The sequence below is a fragment of the Gorilla gorilla genome, chromosome 4 (assembly GCF_029281585.2).
Source record: "Gorilla gorilla gorilla isolate KB3781 chromosome 4, NHGRI_mGorGor1-v2.1_pri, whole genome shotgun sequence".
NCBI lineage: Eukaryota > Metazoa > Chordata > Mammalia > Primates > Hominidae > Gorilla > Gorilla gorilla.
This window is the reverse complement of record NC_073228.2, coordinates 17901436-17923700: the sequence shown is the minus strand read 5'-3', so window position 1 is coordinate 17923700 and position 22265 is coordinate 17901436. Positions and strand designations below refer to the sequence as shown.

At 48.5% G+C, this 22265-nt stretch overlaps 1 long non-coding RNA gene across 1 annotated transcript in view; it reads right to left on the bottom strand.

The window, feature by feature from the left end:
• Positions 1 to 6051: 6051 nt before the first annotated feature.
• The window catches only part of LOC129533888 (uncharacterized), a 56180-nt gene continuing 39966 nt past the window's right edge, over positions 6052 to 22265 (bottom strand). The window contains exon 4 of the long non-coding RNA XR_008680285.2: positions 6052 to 10017. This is a non-coding gene — a long non-coding RNA (uncharacterized lncRNA). The remainder of the gene's footprint in view (positions 10018 to 22265) is intronic.

Here is a 22265-nt window from a genome sequence, read left to right as displayed (position 1 = left end):
GTGTGGACAGCCTGCTCTCCGGCTTGCCGGGTGTGCAAGCTCAGCCCAGCACTGGCCAGCCCTGCCCTCCAGAAAGGCATCATTCAATCAGAAAGCCAGTAACACGGACAGTGGGCTTCATTTCCATGCACCAGGCACTGCTGTCATTCACCCTCACCTGTGAGGCAGGTAGGATTCTCATCTGCATTTCACAGATGGGTAAACAGGCCTGGAGAAGCTCAGTGCTGATGCTGCAGACCCCTGAGCAACAGGAACCCGGGCTGGGACCTGCCTGGTTCCCCGCAGTCCTTGCGTAATCCTGATCTCCCTTCCCCAGGGCACCGGAGAGAGAAGCAGTGATCTATCAGAAGTCCTTCCGAGACTTGCGCATTGCGTTCCAGTGCCAGGCCAGAGAACCCTGCAAACTCTGATAACCACCTCTCCATGGCTGTTGAGGGGTGAGGGCATGACCCCACTTACAGGGATTCCAAGCGCCCTCTGTTGTTCCTGGTGGAGAGATCCCGGGAGCCCTGGTGAGGGACAGGCTAGGGTGTTGCAGTATGGTTTTGTATCCTCGTTTGGAGAGTCTTTAGCGATCACTGAGGCCCCAGGCTCAGCCGTGCAGACTCCAAGCCAGTGGTCCTCAGCCCAAAGCATGAGAATGTTCTGGGAACCTTTCAACAGTAGCAATGCCGGGACCCCAGCCCTGCCAGGTTGAAGAACCACCAGTCTGTCCCACCCCTGCCTGTTACAGATAAGGAAACAGAGGCTTGCAGAGGAGCGGCAACCAGCCCGGGGGCAAACAGCTGCTCCGAGCTAAAGCAGATCAAGAACCCGATGCCTCCAAAAAGCTTCCCATCCTCCTGCCTTCCCTCTCTCTCGCTCCCACCTGCCACTCCAAGGTAGCAGAGCTGCAGCAGCTTGACCTGGAGACTGTCCGCCCTGATTGACACCTGTCACAACCCTGGCTGCTCCGAGAGCCTCTGAGGCCCAGCCCCATGACAGCCTGCACCTCTGATTGTTGCTGCCTTTCCATCTCCAGAGCCAGAAGAGGCCACCATCTCAAAACGGTGGCGGAACTCCAGGAGCCCATCATCTTGCTCTCCCCTTGGGCCTCACTGGGAATGACGGGCTCATTCCAGAGCAGCTCACACATGCTGTTCTTCATCTTTATCGAATTTGGCTTTGCGGTTCTTGCTGCTTTGAGGGGAGGGATGGCTATGACAGCAGCTTGGAAGTGCTGGGCTGAAATCATTTTCCACCACCCCCCACCCCGCCCACCCGTTCTATTAGAAAAACATGAAATCTCTTCCTTCCCTTTATTTATTTTATGTGTTTCCTTCTTGCTAAGACAGAGAGCAAAGTGATGTTGAACAATGGTTGTTAGCGTCCCAGCCACCCAGGTAATGAATGCTTATGAGGTTAGTTTGCTGAAGTACATGTCCAGCTGCTAAGAAAGATCCAACGTAGCCATCTGTGTGACCCTGGCTTCCAGACCTGGTTGCCTTTACCTACTCCTTTTTGACTCAAAAAATCAGTAAGACACATAACAGCCTGGAAGTTCTTCAAGGTGTCTAACTTCAGTCTCTCCTACTGCAGTTCAGTCTTTTTGAGTCAAACCAACACACATTCTCCCTGCAAAGCCTGATGATGCACAAGAATATTACCAGCCATCTCTCTTCCAGCAATAATTAGTCACAAGCAGCCCCCTACTTGGTTTGGGACACTGATTTCAAGGCCTGCCATCTGGGAAATGCTGAGACAGCATCTGGGGTGCCCAGCAGCTCAAAGCGCTGTAAACATGTTGACACTTTCTCCTTGTCTATGAAACTTTCCTCAAGAACAGCCCAAGGACATGCATGGACACAGCTGGAACAATCAGATCCCACAACCTCCACACAGACTCTCCCGTGGCTCTCAAACGCTGGGGCACATCAGAATCACCACTGACTCAGTGGCTGTTATGAACTGAATGTGTGTGTCCCCCCCAGATTCATATGTTGTCCTGGCCCCCAGTGTGCTGGTATTTGGAGGTGGAGTTTTTGGGGGGATAATGAGAGTTAAAGTCATGAAAGCCAGGCCCTCATAACGAGATCAGTGCTCTCGTAAGATAAACCAGAGAACCTGCTCTCCCTCTTTCTCTCTCCCCGTCTCCCTTTCCCTCTTTCTCTGTCTCACTCTCTCCCTCTCCCTTTCTCTCCCTCTCCCTTTCTCTTTCTCGCTCTCCCTCTCTCCCTCTCCCTCCGTCTCCGTCTCTTTCTCCCTTTCCCTTTCTCCCTCTCCCTCTTTCTCTCTCCCTCTTTCTTTTTTTTTGGAAGGGAAGGAGTCTCATTCTGTCACCCAGGCTGGAGTGCAGTGGCACGATCTCGGCTCACTGCAGCCTTGGCCTCCCGGGTTCAAGTGATTCTCCTGCTTCAGCCTCCTGAGAAGCTAGGATTACAGGCATGCACCACCATGCCCAGCTAATGTTTGTGTTTTTATATATGTATATATATATATTCTTTTTTGTAGAGATGGGGTTTCACTATGTTGCCCAGGCTGGTCTCGAACTCCTGAGCTCAGGCAATCTGTCCGCCTCAGCCTCCCAAAGTGCTGGGATTACAGCCATGAGCCACCACGCCCGGCCTCTCCCTCTCTTTCTCTTCCTCTCTCTCTGCTCTGTCCCTCTCTCTCTCTCTCCTTCTTTTTCCCCTTCTCTCTCTCTCTCTCTCTCCCTCCCCATCCCACCCCACCCCACCATGTGAGGACATATTGAGAAGGCAGCCCTCTACAAGCTTAGAAGAGAGCATCCCCAACCCCCGACCGTGCTGGCTCCCTGATCTCAGGCTTTCAGCCTCCAGAACAATGAGAAAATCAGTGCCTGTTGTTTAAGCCCCAGTCTGTGGTCTGTAGTTACAGCAGCCCTAGCTGACTGAGACAGCAGGTCTGGGGTGAGCCTGGGGATCTGTGGTTGCTGGCAAGACCCCAGGAGACACTGATGCTGATGTGATTGGCCCATGGACTGACCACACTGCGAAACACGGATCCAGACTCTCCAAATAGGGACCCTCATCTTGAGTTGGCTGCTGTGTGCCTGAGACATTAGGCCGAGGGGAGGAGCCTTCCAGGTGGAATCTGAAGAGCATGCAGACTTTGGAGTGTGACAGACCTGGGCCAAATGCTGCCCTGTGACTTCCCAGCAGTCACTCACCATGCTGCCTTTCCCATCTGTTAAAGGGACATGAAGACACCTCCCACCAAGGCTGGCACCGGATGGCATACTGCATGAGCACAGTGCCTCATGCAGTGACGACACTGTTTCAGGGTAGGTTTGCTTGTCTGTTGTTTTGGGGCTGAGAGGAGGGAGACGGGAGAAGGTGGTCTTCAGGAGCTTGGGGCCATATTGGGGCCTAGGTGCTTCCATCACCCGCTTCCTGATCCTGGAAGCCCTACAGTCCCCACATGTCATCCCTTACATCAGTTCCTCAGTGGAACCATCCAGAGGCACAGGCACCTGCCCCTTCTGCAGAGTCTCCCCTGACCACCCAGCAACTGGGAGACAGGCACAAAGCATGGGGAAGGGGGGTGAACTGCAACTGGGCACAACCCAGGAGAGAGACCCTGTTCACCACGGGGTTCACCTGCCTCCAGCCCCCATACAGAGGAGAAAAGCAAAGAAAGGCATCCTCGGCCAGCTGGGCAATCAGAAAGACTGGCCAAGATATCTGTCCTGTGGGTAAGAGGAGGAGGAGGTGCAAAGATCTCTAGGATGCCTCCTGGAGGGTGAGCTCAGTGCAGACCGCAGGACAGCCTGGGCTCTATGAAGACAGAGCCTTGGACCAAGGCTTTGGTACATGTGGTGTACTGGTTACCTGCTGCTATGGAATATGGCTTGGATGTTTTGTCCCCTCCAAGTTTCATGTTAAAATGTAATCCCCATGTTGGAAGCTGGGCCTTTGGGGGTATTTAGGTCATGGGAGTGGGTCCCTCATGAATGCCTTGGTGCCCTCCCTATGGCAATGAGTGAGTTCTTGCTCTGCTGATTCACTGGAGAGCTGTTTAAAAGAACCTGGCTCCCTCTCCTCTCTCGTTCCTGCTCTTGCCATGTAACATGCCGGCTCCGTCACCTTCCACTGTGATTGTAAGCTTCTTGAGGCCACACCAGAAGCCAAGCCGATATTGGCACCATGCTTCTCATATTGCCTGCAGAACCATAAGCCAATTAAACCTCTTTTCTTAATAAACTACTCAGCCTCCGGTATTCCTTTGTAGCAACACAAATGGCCTAATACACTGTTTAACAAGTTACCACACAGTTAATGGCTTAAAACAACACATCATTTTGATCTCATAGTTTTTGTGGGCCAGCAGCCAAGGCATGGCTCATCTTGGTCCTCTGTCTCAGGTCTTTCACAAAGCTGCCGTCAAAGTATCAGCTGGGGCTGGGGTCTCATCTGAAGGTTCAAGTAGGGAAGGACCCACATCCCAGCTCACATGATTATTGGGAGGATTCAGCTGCTTGAGGGTTGTTAGAATAAAGGTCCCAGCTCCTGGCCATGTGGACATCTTCAGTATGGCAGCCTGAGTCATCAAAGCCTGCCAGCCAAGAAGGCAACAGAAAGACTCTGTAACATGACAGAAGTTATTCTCTCTTGTAACTTAATCACAGAAGGGACATCCCATCACTTTTTCCATATTCTATTGGTTAAAGGCAAGTAGCTGAGCCCATACCCAAGGGGAGAGAATTGCATAATGAATTTCAGGAGAAAGGGGTGATTGGGCATCATTGTAGAGTCTCCCTGGCACAAGTTTATTTACAGGTGTGTCCTCAGGGAGCAGCAGGGAAGGAGAAAAAGCCAACTCAAAGATGTGCTGTTTGGAATTGGCCGTGGCTACAGGCACCCAGTGCTCAATCCTGTAAAACTAGGGGAACTTTTTTTGTCCAGGGAACAAAAGGGGAAAGAATTTAACCATCAATCAGCTACTGACCCTGAGGGTCAAGGGTGGCTCCACTGCTATTAACTTCCCCATGCTTCCAGGCTGCATGTGCAGGATTCTAGATCAGGCTCCTAGGATAGCCCACACCATGCTGTCAGAAAGGAACAGGACACAAGGGGAGTCCTGGATGGGACAGGTGCTGAGAAAGGCAATCGGAGCTCGCATAGAACTGGTTGCTGCCTCAGTAGCTGAAGAAAGAGGTCCCCAGAGAACCGAAGCCATGTATGAGACATGTCTGATACAAACCCATCCCCAGGTGTGTGTGTTTACACAGGCCTCCTCCTGGGAGACAGAAGGCACTGCCTCCCTGTGAGCTTGGGGAAAGCTAACGCAATGGGGCCACATCCAAATTTAACATTTTCTTCCACCCAAATGTAGCTCTTTGGCTGACCTTTTTCTGTTGATGGCACCATCATCTTCCTCTCCCAGCTTCACCTCAAAGTCGATCACCTCCGTGGATTCTTTGTTCTCCTTTGCAATCCATGCCTTATGGGATAGGACTGACCAGTCACATAACTTGAGGACTCAGTGCAAAGTGAAAAAAAGGGGCCTCTTCCAAGCATGTGGACCAGTGCGACTGCACAGGTTGCACTTCCCTGAAGCCAGCCCTGCCTGCAGGATCTATAACTTCAGGAGATTCTCCAGTCACATCCTTAGGCTCTTAGCATTCTCTGCTGTGCCTTTCCTCTTGGCACCCCCACCAACTTATGACTAGTCTTCTATGCTTCTGTGGCCCTGAAAGAATGAACTTCATCCAGGTCCCTGAAGGTGACCTGTCAGTCCTGCTGCAAACTCCATTTGCCATAATGATCTGCCTGAAATGCCACCCTAACTCCTTCCTGCACAGGAGAAGAGTGAGTGAGTGAGTCTGTGGAGATGGGGTATGTAGTGTGCAACCTGCATAGCTGTGCTTAGCAACCTGGAGTCAAAGGGGGACTTGCCAAGAACTAAAAATGGGGATAAGGGGGTCTTGCCACCTTATGTGCCCAGTACTAGTCATAAGAACTGACTCTCATATATCACTTACTATGTTCCAAGTGATGTTTAAGCTCTTTGTACATATTAATTCACTGATTTCATTCTCACAGTCATCTTATGAGACAGTTACTCTTTTTATTCCCATTTTACCGAAGAAGCACTGAGGCAGAGAAATGTAAAAACAAAACAACAACAACAAAACACTTTCCCAAGGCCATGAGACCAGTACCAGAGCTGAGAATTGAGCCCAGACAGTCCAGCTCTCAAGTCCATTTCCCTAACCACTAACCACACTGAAAGTGAGAGCCTTAGCTATTGGAGAGATCAGGCGTATGTAGAGAACCTTCAGAAGCCTGACTACCTGATGATGTTATGCACTGTTTGTGGCTTGGAGAGAAAGGTGTGCATCTCATTTGATTTTTTCCTTTACTTTTTGTTGAAATTACTTTGGGAAAGTCTAGCCTATATCAAGAAAGAGACAAATGGGCAAAGGGAGGGAGATGGATGGATGGATGGATGGATGGATGCAGAGATATAGAGAGATATAGATTGTGCAAAATCCAGGTTATAAAGAAAGGGAAGGGGGCTGGGAAAGGGTGGACCCCTAAGCCAGGCTTAACAGCAGCTGTAGAGAACAAAATAAAGGTAAAATTAACCAACCTCCCAAATCAGTCAAAATCCTACCTGATTTCTAAGGCTCAACAGAATTATGTTCCCAGGAAGCCCCTGTGAATCTGATGTGAGATCTGTCTAAGAAGAAGTGGGAGGCTGTGGTGATTGCACTGTTTGTCTCTTTCTAGAAGAAAGGACTGTACACCAGGGCCTGATACCCTCCTGAGAGGTTGTCCTGACCAGCAGGGCAGCTGCATTGCTGGGGAGGCAGCAAGCTGGTAAGGTCTCACTTCCCAGAGCAGCAGCTGGTGGGTTGCCATGGGTTCAGGAGTCCTTGCTGACATAGAGTGGTTGCCTTGGGGACGTTGGAAGAGGCAGCCTTCCTGGCCAGCCCTGGTGAGCAAAGGAAAAACATCGGGGTGGGGATAGTAAGAGGAGGATCACAGGCCTTGTGGAGCATCCCACAAAATCCCTCACACTAGTACTTTATTGCCTATAAGAGATGTGCTGTCTACACAAACTCCCACTAGCTAAGTAGCAGGGAGAAAGCAGTGGGGGTGGGGAGGGAAGTACTTGATTGCAACCCCATGCATTAATCTCCATCCAATTCAGTCACTTGGGTTTGAGTCTCTTGGAGCCTGAGTGGATGAATGGACTGAGGGCAGACCTTGAGATGTGTGCCACATGGGATTGGGTGTCAGTGGGGAGGAGCATACCTGGCTGTGTTCTCCAGCCAGGAGGGACAGCTGCCCCATACCTCCTGTGACTTCCACAGTCCTGTGTCTTGCCTGACAAAGTCCCTAGGTGGTTTGCCTGGCCATCATTTGTCATTTGCCCTTGCAGCAAGTCACAACGTGGTTTCTCTGACTGCTCAAGACTCAAAGCCCTCTTCCACCACACTCAAGGGGTGCTGAAGGTTAGGAAAGCAGGACCCCAGGCTTTTTGCAGGATGACCTCAACATTGCCCAACCTCTTAAAAAAAAAAAAAAACACTAACCACAATGACTGTCCTCCCCAGTAGCCAGCTTCTCAGCAATCCATCAGCTACTCTAACAAGTGTAAACTGAGGTCAGCTTGGGGATGGAAATGTTCAGGCCTCCTTCAGCCCAAGCAGGCTGAGCATGTGAGATGTGACCACACTCCACCTGTAGCTGGGCAAAAGCTTTCCCCTGCCCCTCAGGTCCCATAACCTCCTAGCAGGCTGGTCTCAAGGCCACCTCCAGACCTCCCACCTCCCAAGGCTCAGGGAAGAAAGCACAGCACCTCCCTCTCTATCCTTCTCCCTCCCTTCCTCCCCCACAATCACATGAGCTTAGATGTGGATCTTTCTCCAGTTGAGTCTTCAGATGAGACCCCAGCCCCAGATAATACCTTGACTGTAGACCAGCAGAGGTGGCCTCTTCCTCCCCACAACTGCTCCCTCTATGTAACCAAGAGGCAAGCCCTAAGCAGGGCAGGAGAGGGTAGGGGAACTGGAGCAACACATCAAAGCCAGTCTTGATCTGTTAAATAGGAGCTAAAGAAACTTGGAAAAATTTTTTCCTCTCCTATTATTTTGCCAAGAAATCTCATTTTGAATATCAAAAGCTGAACGTTAGCTCCCTTTTTCTTTCTGCTCTCCTCTGTAGCAACCTCAGTCTTTTTCCTCAAGGCCGCTGGATGCTGATTTAGGCTAAGAAACAAAGGGAAAAGTATCATTAATACTTTTCAAACGATTGCTCTCTTTCTCAGGTCAAAGCCAGGGAGAGTGAAAACTAGGAACAGTTAGAGATAAAATTTGCTGGACTATGTATTAGGTCTAGAAGGCTGGTCTAGCACTTTACTGCTGCCTCAAAGCAGTTACATTCCTGATTTGACAACCAGCACACAGCCTGCTCTTCCTTTGAGCAGGGCAGACCCCATTTTATGAGTGCACCAAGGTTTCTCCAGGTGGAGGGAACAGACTCAAGCTAACCAAGTGGTTGCATGGCTGATGAATAATCTAGGGACTAGCTAAGAGTTGCAGCACAGAAGATGCTGAACAAAGAGCCAGATGATCACATCTGCCCAGGGCAAAGCAACACCTCCCCGGGAAACAAGCCGACACACCCAGATTTGCACTTCTTTTCCTGGCACCTCACTGACCGTCCCCTCCTTCATCCTGACAAGGGCAGACGCAGCCATCTCCATGCCAACATACTCTCACCACTCTGAAACGTCTACATGTGCAGTTTTTTCCCATGTCAATTGCACTCTGGGTTGGATGTGTCCAGTGACAGCTGCAGAGGTGCTGAGTGCACGGGTAGGTGACAGGCAGCTCAGCCCAGGAAGGTCTCCTCTCCTCTCTGTTCCCATCCATGTTAGCCTAGAAAGCACATCCTGTCTGTTGTCCTCCTCCCTGTGTTTCAACACCTATGCTACCTCTGCTGACTGAGTTACCAATAACCAGGATTAAACATCACCATCCCTGCAACAATGCCAGCTCCTTTTCCTTAAGCAGCTTCTCTGTGCCCAGGTGGAGGCTGGATGCTTTCCATATATTTCTTAGAAATACTCAGGCGTACTCTTAGGTGTATAATGTTACTCCCATTTCATAGATGTGAAAACTGGGACCAGGATAGAAAAATAGCTGGATCAAGGTCACACCACCAGGAGACGGGACCGTGGTACCTACTTTTTGGTCTGCTTAGGAAACTTTCCTATCAGAAGTATTAAAAGATAATTTTCCCAAAACAGGGGAGATCATGACTCTCATACTTTAACATATGTTAAAGATTTTATTTGACTTAATGAGGGAACCAGGCAGAAGTTAACAAAGGAGAAATCTGAAAAGCAGAAATTTATAGGGAGTAAGGAAAGTGGAAATGAATTTACAAATAGACTGAAACTGGCTTTTTCCTTAGGGAAGAGGGTAGTCAATTGAACCGCTGGACAGGATTTATTTGCATGTCTATAGACAAGAATTATTTTGCATTGCTATCAGTTATGTACAACTTACAGAGCCATAAAATAGCTCAAAGACCCTGAAAGGCTAAAATCAGATAACATGCAAAGGTATGCTCAGAACAACCTAGTTTTCCATCGGCAACACCTAGTGATCTTTTTTGCTTATTCCAAATTTCCTTACGGGGCAAGTCCTTGGCCAGATCTAGGTGATCCTGGTAACTTACAGAGAAAATCATCTCAGCTGATGTGGTCTGGTTCAGGCTGCCAGTCACATACAGGAAAAAGAAAAGGCAGATCCCCAATGTTACTCAGCATCTACTACATGTCAGGCACTGCTTCAAATGCTTGGCATATACTAATTCATTCAATCCTCACAATAACCTATGAGAAAGGCTTCGTTGTTGTTCCATCTTATGGATGAGGACAAGAGTATCTGGCCAGCTAAGGAACTTGTCCAAAGTCACATTCAAAGCCAGATGCAAACACGGAAGTCAGATGCCAGAGCTGTTGCTTAAAGCTCTGTGCCATCCTGTCTTACGGAACAACCTGGAAAGAAAAGCAGAGAGAAATAATGATGGGCAATGACAGAGCAAGATTGCAGATGGGGCTGGGGGTGGGTTCTAGCCCCTATGGCTCTGGAACCTTTAGGAGGTTCTAGAGCCTTTCTTCCCTTGGATTCCTCAAGTAACCTCAGCATCCTTTTCCGGGTACCAAAGACAGTATCTCTGTATCCTTCTGTTGCTTAAGCTCCTTTGAGTTGTACTTTTATTTTTTCATAAAGAATCTTGACTTATGCATCTATTAAGTGACAGAACTGAGTTTCAAACCCTCATATGCCTAAAATGCATAGCTGCATCTCTCAGTTTTCTCACCTGGAAATGGGACTATTCTAGTACCCACCCTGCTGCATTACTGTGACAGTTGGGTACACTGATTCAGTAAAGCTCTGAAACGAATGCTTGGCAGCTAAAGGTACTCAAGTTGTTATTAAGTTAGTGTTATCATCAGTTCCATTTTGCAGATCAGTACACTGGGACAAAAGAAGTTATGAACTTTGTCCAAGATCACTCACCTGGCACCATTTATTAGCAAATGGCAGAGCCAGAAATTGAAACCAAGCAGTCAGCAGAGGCTGTCGGATTCACGTCGACCCTGGGAGGGCCCTGAAGAAGTCATCTGCCCCCACCATGCCCCCGTTCTGTCCAGAGCTGAGTGGGTGTTCCGGGAGCCTGGGTCAGGCTTCCAGGGCAGAAGGACTCCCAGAGCTGGAGCTGGCTCCTTTCTCAGCTTGCTTGTGAAAGAACCACAGGCAGGTGGGGCCTCCCAGCTCTGAGCTGCAGCGGCCAGGTGAGCACAGTGCTCTGGGGCAGTGGCTCCCACTGAGCCAGGGTCTTATGCAAATGGACCTGCTCCCACCCACCTACCCAGGTGCCTGTGGAGGCGCCACCATATCTCTCTACTTGCACTGTCTCCACGTCGTCTTCCCTGCCGTCTCCACCGTATGGAGGCATAAATCCAGTTAATGTGTCCAAAAAAGAAAAATCAAAATGTCAGATCTGCAGAGATGGTTCAATTGAAGGAATATTGATTGTCACAGAGAATAGTCTCACTTTATTCACCTACTTAGTCTGCTCCCCTAGGCGCATATGAATTCATCAAATATTGTCACAGCGCATAATAACGTTCATTCCCGCATTGTTGTGACTGCTTGGGCTTTGGTCCTGCTCACCGTGCCTGACCCAGGTGGGGTAAGGCCAGGGGAGGGTGGGAAGGGAGAGGAGGGGTTTGCTGACATGGTTTGGATGTTTGTCCTCTCCAAATCTCATGCTGAAATATGATCCACAATGTTGGAGGTGGAGCCTAATAGAAGGTGTTTGGGTCCTGGGGGCAGATGCCTCCTGAACGGCTTGGTGCCCTCTCTGTGGTAATGAGTGAGTTCTTCTTCTACTAGTTCACAGGAGACCTGGTTGTTTAAGGAACTCCTCCCCTCTCTCTTGTTCCCCTATCACCATGAGACATGCCTTCTCCAACTTCGCCTTCCACCATAAGTAAAAGCTTCCTGAGGCCTCATCAGAAGCCAAGATGATGCTGGTGCCATGCTTCCACAGCCTGCAGAATGATGAGCCAAATAAACCTCTTTATAAATTACCCAGCCCCAGGTATTCCTTTATAGCAACATGAAATAGATGAATACAGTGGCCAAGGCATCACATCATGGCATTTTACTCAGGACAAGACACTTTGCCATCTAGCATGTGAACTGATCTTCAACACCACCACGTGGGGGAGTCAGGAAGGAGAGAGTTATTCCCAGTTTTCCAGGTTGGATCCGCAGAGTTAAGCAACTCATCCAAGATCATGCTGCTAATAAGCTAGAATTTGAACCTTGGTTTCCAGCTTCCAATTTGGGACCCCTTTCATGCCACCTGCCCTTTGCTGTAAATGGTGCGTCTGATCCAGACAGGACTAGAGATGGGTGGAGTCCTCTGGGCTTCTGCATGGCTGTCTGCGCTGTGGATCACGCGTCCACTCTTTGCCCAGGCCTGAACGCAGACTCGAGATGCCCCATAGCTCTCACTGCATGTATTAAAGTGGAAAAGCAGGAGACATGGCTTTTAGAGACTAACAGCTGGAACTGTCAGAATGCCACACTGTAGACTTGACCCATGACCCCTCCGAAACTGTTTATTGAGTTGACATGACACCAGCACAAGGTAAAGGCTGAAGAACCCTGAGAAAGTAGCACAAAACATCACTGGGAGCATCTTAGCTCCCTGAGACCTGCATTTCCTTTTTTTGTTTTTTTTTTTTTTGTGGTTTTTTTTTTTTTTGAGACCGAGTCTTACTCTGTCGCCCAGGCTAGAGTGCAGTGATGCAATCTCGGCTCACTGCACCCTCTACCTCCCAGGTTCAAGCGATCCTCCTGCCTCAGCCTCTTGAGTAGCTGGGACTATAGGCACGCACCACCACATTTGGCTAATTTTATATATATATATATATATATTTTTAGTAGAGACGAGGTTTCACCATGTTGGTCAGGCTGGTCTCAAACTCCTGACCTCAGGTGATCCACACGCCTCGGCCTCCCAAAGTGCTGGGATTACAGGCCTGTGCCACAGTACCCAGCCCGAGACCCGCATTTCTGAAACACCAACCAAGAAGAGGGGTCAGGCAGCCAAAGCCCCCAAATGCACTTGTACCATAAGTTGTGGGGTCTCTCCAGGCACCGTCCAGGAAAGCACAACCCTAGAGTATTTAGACCAGCCTTTTTCAATGTGTCCCAAGGAACAAGGGGTCTGAAGTTCTCAAACGATTTTGCAGTCAAATAAATTTGGGGAACTTTGGGTTAATTAAAATTAAACAGATTATTTTGATCCAGGGTTTCTTGGAACCTCCATCATCTTGATTTTAATAAGAACAGCCCATGTTGCCTGTGGCCCAATGTGCCCAGCACTGTTCCAATACTAACTCATTTCCATACTGCTATCCCCATTTTACAGTTCAGGAAGCCAAGACACAGAGAGGAGGTGACCTGCCCAAGGCCAGGAGTTCTGGTGTGATGGGACAAGATGAGCAAGCTAGAATCAGCAGCGACTCAGAGGCAGGTAGACAACACAACACTTCCCAAACTTACTCAACTCTGGATCTGCCCCATCCTTTGTTCTGTCCCAGAGCATCTCCTGGGACTCAGGTTCTGTGGAATATTTAAGAACTCTGGTTTAAACAGCTTCCCTGACCAGCTAGCTCAGGTAGCTATCAGAGCTCGGTTCAACGGCACACCTAGAAGCAAATGCAAGTTGATTTGGTCTCTGAGTAGTGCCTCTTTCTTGTTCCCCAGGGAAGCTCCTGCGCTGTGGGGGGCCTGAATCCAAAGGCAGGAGCCCCTGGGGAAAATCCAAATTTTTGGCTGGATGGGGACCAGTGCTTCCACCTCTCTATCCTCTTCCCTGGGCCACCTTGAAGCAGGGAGCTGAGGAAGGTGGGATGGACTCCACGCTCTTCCTCCTCATCATGCTCCTGGCTGGATACCAGTTCTGGAACCTTCCAGCCAAAGGCAGAAAGGATCTTTCCAGTGGTTAGACTCAGCCCAGAGGAACAGAGACACTAATCACTTTGAGCAGCTGCCCCTCTGTCCCCACCTGGGGCTCAGCCACACCCACCATAATTTCTCACTCGATGTGATGCTTTGGCTGGAGTCTGCAACAGATGCATGAAGCGGGAGATTTTATTCCCAGGAGTCTTTGCCAGGAGATGATCATCCCTGGGAGGGAGAGGGGAAATGTGGCCTCAATAGAAGAATATCAATAGGAAACCATGGTGAGAAGACATAGTTGGCCAGAGCTGGCGATGGAGTAATTAATTCTACTTAAGTAAAATGTTACTAATAATTAAACGTACTAATTAAGAAAAATTGGATCAGCTGTTGTGAATGTGGCACAGAAGCAGGAGCTCCACTGACACATTCCTTGGGCAGCTTCCCGCTGGGAGTAGATGGGACTAGACGCAGCCCACATGGTCACCTTGGGGCCCAGGAGAAACCAGAGGAGCTGTGAGCTGGAGAGTCCTCTGTGAGAGGAAGCCACAGGCTTGGGGACATGTCTCGTAAGGTGACAAATCCAGAAGGCTAGGGAAGACTCCACGAGAAGGAAATCCAGAATCTGGCCCCAGTATGTCCACCTGTACAAAGCGCAGGAAGTCTGTGCCAGATAGGGACAGCAGAGAGCAGCTCTCAGGCAGTAGAGGGGCAGGTGAGATGCTTGAGAGAGACAGATCCCAGTGGACGGGAGATGAGACAGGCAGAGAGGACAGATCACGACTTAGGCAAGGACAGACATCTGCTGGTCAGCAAGCGAATCTTCAGTGGTCGTAACTCAGGTGAAGTTGGGAGGCAGCAAAGTGTTATAGCAGGAGCCAGAACTGGAAGACAGACGTACTAGCTAAGAGAGGGTTCCTCAGCCTCGGCACTATGGACATTTGGAGTCAGACAATTCTTTGTGTTGGAGGGAGCAGGGGCCTGTCCCAGGCATTATAGGATGTTTAGCAGCATCCCTGGCCTCTATCCACTAGATACCAGAATTATCCCCCAATTATAACAATCAAAAATTTCTCCAGACATTGCTAAATGTTTCCTTGGAGGCAAAATCACCCCCAGATGAAAACAAATGAGCTGAATTTTTTCTTTTTTAACCAGCAACTGAATGTCACAAAGGTTTACTGCTTACTCCTCTGAAGAGACCTGCTCTTCAATGGGTTTTACTCCATACAGTCATTCAAGCCCCAGGCTTCCTTCCACTCATGGCTCACTGACCCCCAGCCTCAGGGCCCTCCACTGGATCATTCACATCCAGCTGGCCAATGAGCTCAGGGGCAGTGTGGAGAGATTGAGGGGCCAGGCCTGGAAGTGACTGATATCACTTCTGTCCATGGGCTACTGGCCCCACTTAACAGCAAAGGGTGAACCTGGCCCAGCAGTGGGCAAGGAGGAAACCCCAGATATGATGAACAGCTACCCCAATGCCATGTCAGCTCCTGGTCCTGGCCCTGACTCTGCCATGGATGGCTCCTCTCACCTGGGCCAGTCCCTCCTCCAGGCATCAGTTTCCTTCTCTTAAAAGGCCCCTTCCATAAACAAAAGGTGGTCTATCCATTCAATGGAATATTACTCACCATGAAACAGAATGAAGCACTGATATGGGCTACAACACGGATGAACCTCAAAAACAAGCCACGTGAAAGAAGCCAGACACAAAAATATTTTACAATTCCATTTCTATGAAATATCCAGGATAGGCAAATCCATAGAGACAGAAAACAGGTCAGTGGTTGTCAGGGGCTGGGGGGAAGGAGAGTAGGGAATGACTGCTTAATGAGTCCCAGGTTCCCTTTTAGGGTGCTTAAAAAATATTTTAGAACTACATAGAGGTGATGAATGTACTAAATGCTGCTGAATTATACACTTTAAAATGGTTAATTTTATGCTATGAGAATTTTACCTCAACTAAAAAAAATTAAAGGAACTTCCAGCTGTAACCTTCAGTGAATGCTTAAGATCCAGGCAGTACAGGAACCAGGCTAGGGCACCCAAAAGTAGGAAAATGGGAATCTGTTTTCCCCGGAGACACACCCCAAATAAATAAGAAAACAAAGGCCCCTAGTCCCCACTCTGCCTTTTGAGTCAATGCAATATAAGTGAGCTTTGTAAACTATAAAGCTCTCTATAAACGTAAGCAGACATTATTACTGGGGCATTATTTAGGATCTCATTGTTATTCTGAATGCAGCCAGGGCAGGGCTGGACATGAAGGGAGTGAGCTGCATAAATGCGTGTGTATTAAGGGCAAGCCAGCACAGGGGCTCTAAATGCCGTGGCCCAGAACAGCCATTACTATTTAGGATGATGTAAATTAATAATAAAGCTGCTATTTCTTGCTTCCTAGGTGCCCAACACTACACAACACACCTTCCATGCATCTACTCAGTTAATCTTCTCCGCAATCTTGAAAGGTAGTAGGATTAGAACTGTTTTAAGATGAGAAATAGAAAAGTGAAAGGTTAAATAACTTGCTATATGAGTTATCTATTGCTAAGTTACAAGTTATCCCAAAACTTAAACTGTGGCTTAAAACACAGTTATTATCTCACACTTTCTATGGGCTGGGAATTTGGGCAGAGCTCAACTGTCCTCTGTCTCAGGGTCTCTTGTAGGTTGCAATTGAGGGGCTGGGGTCTCATCTGAAGGTTCAGCTGGGGAAAGATCCACATCCAAGCTCATGTGGTCATTGTGATTCAGTTCCTTAAGGGACTGAGTGTCTTGGATCCTAGCTGGCAGGTGGCTGAAGGCCACTCTCAGTTTCTTGTCACATGAGCCTCTCCAACATGGCAGCTTGCTTCATGAAAGTGGCAAGCCAAGAAGGCACTAGAATCTAACAAGACAGAGATTGTCATCTGATACAGCCTGTCATCGAAGAGCATCTCCTCACCTTTGCTGTCTTCTATTGGCTAGAAGCAAGTCACTAGGTCCAGCCCACACTCTAGGGGAGGGGACTAACACAAGGGCATGAGCACCACGAGGTGGGAATCAGGGCGGGGGACCATCTCGGAGTCTTCCCACCATGCTTGCCAAAGGTCTGTGGGTGCCAGAAAGCCAAGCTACATGCACCCTGGCTTTGTAGAGGAGGCTCAAGCCCATATCATTGCACTATACTTTCTCCATGTTCTTCAAGGGTAGGCAGTGTGTGGGGGAAGGCAAAGAGGGAGAGAGAAAGAGAGAGACTTTTATATAGAACAAAAAGATGCATTAAGCTCTTCCTGGCCAGGCTACACTGATGAGGCTGTTCCTGCAGGACACAGCCCAGAGCTAAGGCTGCCCCCAATATTAATGGTGTCCTCATTAGAGTCATGAGCAGGGCTGTATTTTAATTGCCTGGCAGAGCCCTGAGCACCTAAAGGGGAGACTTGCCACATCCTCCTCATCATGACTATTAATAGGCTGGGAACATTCAGGGCTGCTCAAGCCCAGGGTTGGCAACCCCCACTCCCACCAACACAAGCAGCTCAAGTCTTCTCCAGGCCTTCTTTACACCAGCCCCACAGACCTGCAGTAACCAAGGGCAACACCTGGCCTTTTCCCCAAGGCTGGTATAGTATGTGCCTGGAACTTGGGTCTTCTGAGCATCTGGGAGACAAGGGTGAAAGACCCAACCCGTCACCACCCAACCTGCTCAAGGGAAGAGCCTCATCTCCTATCCCTGTCTCCCTGGCAGCCAGCACAGTGCCTGGCAGGTGGGCCTCAGCGCATGAGATGAGTCAATGGCTGCCCACAGGGGTCATCTATGCAGATGTGGTAGGATGCCCATGAGACCAAGTTTGAGCAGGGAAAATTAGTCTCCACCAGCTTCTGATTTCCCATCTATCTTTGGGTGAGGGCGATGTTTTCAAACTCTCTAATGGCCAGAAGACCAAGGCAGAGGGGAGGACACCTGAGATTAGCAGGCTGAGTGCTTTTGTAAATATTTACCTTCTTGGTGCCCCAGGGATGTAACCATACAAAATATGGCCCTCCCAGCACCCCCCGCTTCCAATTCAGACAGGGTAGAGCTGCCATGCCTCAGTGTACCTCCAGGGTTGGAAGTGAACACCTGCCATTGTCCCACCCGCATTTCTTTCTCTGGGGATTGCCAGGTTTTAAAACATAAAAGCTTCTATGCAATCCCCTTCCAGCCATAGAGTGGCGCCATTTGCTCTTCAGCCTCCCTTCCAAGTAAAACTCTTGAAAGATTCCAGTGTGCATTGCTTTCTCCATTCTAGGGGTACCTATCATCAGTGGGTCCAAAGTGAGTTCTCTGGCTTCTTTCTTACTAAAGCAGGGATAAAAAAAAAAAACATCTCAATATCAGGATCCATTCCACCTCTGACTATATACATGCATGTACACACAGCCTGACAGTCTGTGCCACATGAGTAGTCTAGAAGGCCACCTTTCCTTCCACGGCCTCCCTAGCTTGGACAGGCTGGTAACTGTATCATTCTTATTTGCAAGCCTGGACTAAATCTTGTAGGGCATGTTATCCAATGGCCACAGAGACCTCTTGACTCCTCCAACAGGAAAATGGGCAGCTCCTCCCCCTGAGAAGTCTTGGCCAAGCAGGGTCAGAGCCCCCACACCCTGCCCACCCACTCCCTACCCCCTCCTCCCCAGTCACAGGTCTCCTTTCCTCCAAGTTCCAGCATGCCTCCTCCTGCCTCCCTAGGCCCAACTTTGCTGTGCTGGGAGCAAAGAAAGCTTTATTGAATTTTTGCGAGTACTTTGCATGGCATCTGATTTACAATTCATAACCTGGATTATACTGCAAGTTCAGCCTTCCGGGGTCGGTGTAATTTAGATCTTGGAAATATTTGCCGTGCTTTCAATTCCCCTGACATCTAAGGGATTGGAAATGGATTCTGCCCCTGGAGGTTTGCTATTTGGAGGGGCCGATGGAAGGGGGTACAGGGATGAAGACAGCTCACAAAGGGAAGGTGGGGAGTCAGTGAGGCGTGAAAACTGAGGTAGGGAAAAGATAAAGTTAAACACCAGCAGGAGGGAATGATCACATGCATGAGACAGAGGGGCAGGGGAGGCCACGTGACCAGGCTCCCTACCACCTGCACGCGTCACCTCTGCCTGTGTGGTGATGGCCCTGGGGACAGGAGTGCTGCTGTCCAGGGGAAATGCCTTGGCAGCGTGGAGCAACCCACCTTCCCATCCCACCTTCTGGTCCTGCCTCTTTCCCTACCTGGCTGTAAGAGGGGCAAATCCCCTAGCCTTTTTCTTTAACCAGTCTTATATAATTCACATACCATACAATTTGCCACTTAAAGTGTGCAATTCAGGCCAGGCGTGGTGGCTCACACCTGTAATCTCAGCACTTTGGGAGGCCGAGGTGGGCAGATCACTTGAGGTCAGGAGTTCGAGACCAGTTGGCCAACATGGCGAAACCCCATCTCTACTAAAAATGTACAAAAATTACCCGGGCGTGGAGGTGGGCACCTGTAATCCCAGCTATTCAGGAGGCTGAGGCAGGAGAACCGCTTGAACCCAGGAGGCGAAGGTTGCAGTGAGCAGAGATTGCACCACTGCACTCCATTCTGGGCGACAGAGGGAGACTCCATTTCAAAAATAAATAAATAAAAATAAAATTTGCAATTCAATGGCTTTTAGTGTATTTACAAAGTTGTACACACATCACCATGATCAACTTTTGAACATTTTCATTACCCCAAATAAATACCCTGCACCCCTTGGCCATCACCCCTGTACTAGTTTCCTGGGGCAATTGTAACAAATTAATTATAAACTCTGTGCCTTAAAATAACAGAAATTGGTCCTCTGTCTGTTGTGGAGGCCAGAGTCTGAAATCAAGGTGTGGTCAGGGCCGCGGTCCCTCCAAAGACTCCAGGAGAGAGTCCTTCCTTGCCTCTTCCAGTTCCTGGTGGCTCCAGGCACTCCTTGGCTTGGGGCTGCATCGCTCCAACCTGTGCCTCTGTCTTCACTTGGCCTTCTCCCCTGTGCCTCTGAGGACCAAATCTCTCTCAGCCTTTTTCTTATAAGGACACATGTCAATGGGCCCACCCTAAACCTAGCATGACCTCATCTTTAGGATCCACCATAAATCTAGCATGACCTCATCTTTAGGGTCCACCCTAAGTATAGGATGACCTCATCTTCAGTGTCCACCCCAAATCTAGGATGAACTCATCTTTAGGGTCCCCCCTAAATCTAGGATGACCTCATCTTGACACCTTTAACTTAATTATATCTGCTATGACTCTTACAAAAATGAGTCCACATTCACAGGTTCTTCAGGTTAGAATATGGACGTATCTTTTGGGGGAACACAATTCCACCCACTATATTGTCCTTTTGCCTCTGTCTTCCCCAGCCCCTGGCAACCACTAATCTATATAGATTTGTCTATTCTGGACATCTTATATGAATGGAACCATACAATATGCTGTCCTTTGTGATTGGTTTTTTTCACTTAGCACAATGTTCTCAAGGTTCATCCATGTTCTAGTATGTATCAGTATTTCATCTCTTTCAATTATTGAATAATATGGATATACAACATCATATTTATCCATTCATCAGTTGATGGACATATGGGGTTTTTTTTTTTTTTTTTTTTTGGCTATTCTGAATAACGCTGTGAAAATTCATGTACAACCCCTAACCACTTTTTTTTTTTTTTTTTTTTTTTTTTTTTGAGACGGAGTCTCGCTGTCTCCCAGACTGGAATGCAGTGGCATGATCTCGGCTCACTGCAAGCTCCACCTCCTGGGTTCACGCCATTCTCCTGCCTCAGCCTCCTGAGTAGCTGGGACTACAGGAGCCTGCCACCACGCCCGGCTAATTTTTTGTATTTTTATTAGAGACGGCAGGGTTTCACCGTGTTAGCCAGGATGGTCTCAATCTCCTGACCTCGTGATCCGCCTGCCTCGGCCTCCCAAAGTGCTGAGATTATAGGCGTGAACCCCTAACCACTTTTATCATTAGCGAAATAGTGAGAATTTCATATTTGTCTTCCCCAAAACCCAGCATTAGGATGAGTATGGCAGGCAGCTTCTAGAATGGCTCTGAGTGTTCTCCCATCTCCTGGTATTCATGCTATTGTGTAATCCTCTTGCCTTGAGCATGGAATGGACCTAGTGACTTATTTCTAAGAAATAGAATATAGCAAAAGTGATGGGATGTCACTACCAAGATTAGGCTGTAAAACACTGTAACTTCTGGCTTGCTCTCAGTCTCTTGCTTGCTCACTTACTTTCTCTATTGAATCAACCCACTATGTTGTAATCTTTTCTATGGAGAAGCCCATGTAGCAAAGAACTAAGGACAGCCTCTGGCCAAGAGCCCTCTAGGGCCTAGGGCTTGCCAGCAACCACATGAGTGAGCATGAAAGTGAATCCTTCCCCAACCAAGACTTCGGATTAGACTGAATCCCTAGCTGACAGCTTGATTACAGCCTGGAGAGACACCCTGAACCAGAGCACCCAGCAAAGATCACCAGGATTCTTGACCCTTAGACTGTGAGAGGATATTGTATGTGTGTTGGTTTAAGCTACTCCATTTTAGGCTAATTTTTATGCAGTCTTAGATAAAGTGAAGACAGAAGAAAAGATACTCTTGGGAGACCCTGAGCTGCCGGGATGGTGGATCAGGGATGAGCTTATTGGGAATGACACTTAGCCCAGATGAGCTGATGTTGAAAAGTCTTGGCTGCAGACATCCCAACACCAAAGTCTATTAAATGATTTGATTTTCTTCTTTGGGATGGAGGAGAACTGCTGAGATAACCAGAGTGAAAAAATCAGATGTGATATGCCATCTTCCTCCCTCTGAAGCTACAGAGCCCTGAAGGCATGGAAGGCACGGAAGTTGAAGGAAGGAGCAGTGGTTAGCTCCAAATTTGCTCAAAAGCACTACAAAGAGTAGAGTTGGGTCAAGGAACTAGAAATCTGGGCTTCCAGGACAGTGCTCTTTCTAGTGCACTAGATTTCCTAAAGGGCAAAGAAAGCACATTATCTGATCCAGAAAAGACTGCTTAGGGTGGCTGAGAGGGTGAATACCTGAGGACAAGAAAATATCAAGGCTTAATGGCACTATCAAAGTGTTAAAATTTTATTACAAAAATGGCTCTGACCATATCACTCATCCTACATGGTCTTCTCACAATGTGACTTTGCCACTTCCCCTATCAAAAAGGAAAGTCAACATCTTCCCTGGAACCTAATCAGACCTTAGTGACTCCTTCAGCAAAGTATGGCAGGAATGATGCTATGTGACTTCCAAAGCTAGGTCATAACAGATGACAGTTTCCACTTGCCTCTCTCTTGGGATGCTTATTCTTGGAACCCAGCTGCCATGTTGTGAGGAACCCCAGGCCACACGGAGAAGCCATGTGTAAGTGTCCTGTCAGACAGCTCCAGCCAAGGTCCCAGCCAATAGCCAACATTAACTACCAGACATGAGAGTGAGGAAGTCTTTCAGATGACTCCAGCCACCATCGGAATAAAACCACATGAGAGAACCCAAGTGATAACTGACTGGCTAAGACCAGTTAACCTCAAAAATCATGAGGAATAGTAATAATTAATGATAGTTGTATTAGTCTGTTCTTGCCCTGCCACAAAGAACTACTTGAGACTGGGTAATTTATAAAGAAAAGAGGTTTACTTGGCTCATGGTTCTGCAGGCTGTGCAGGAAGCATGACTGGGGAGGCCTCAGAAAACTTACAGTCATGGTGGAAGATGA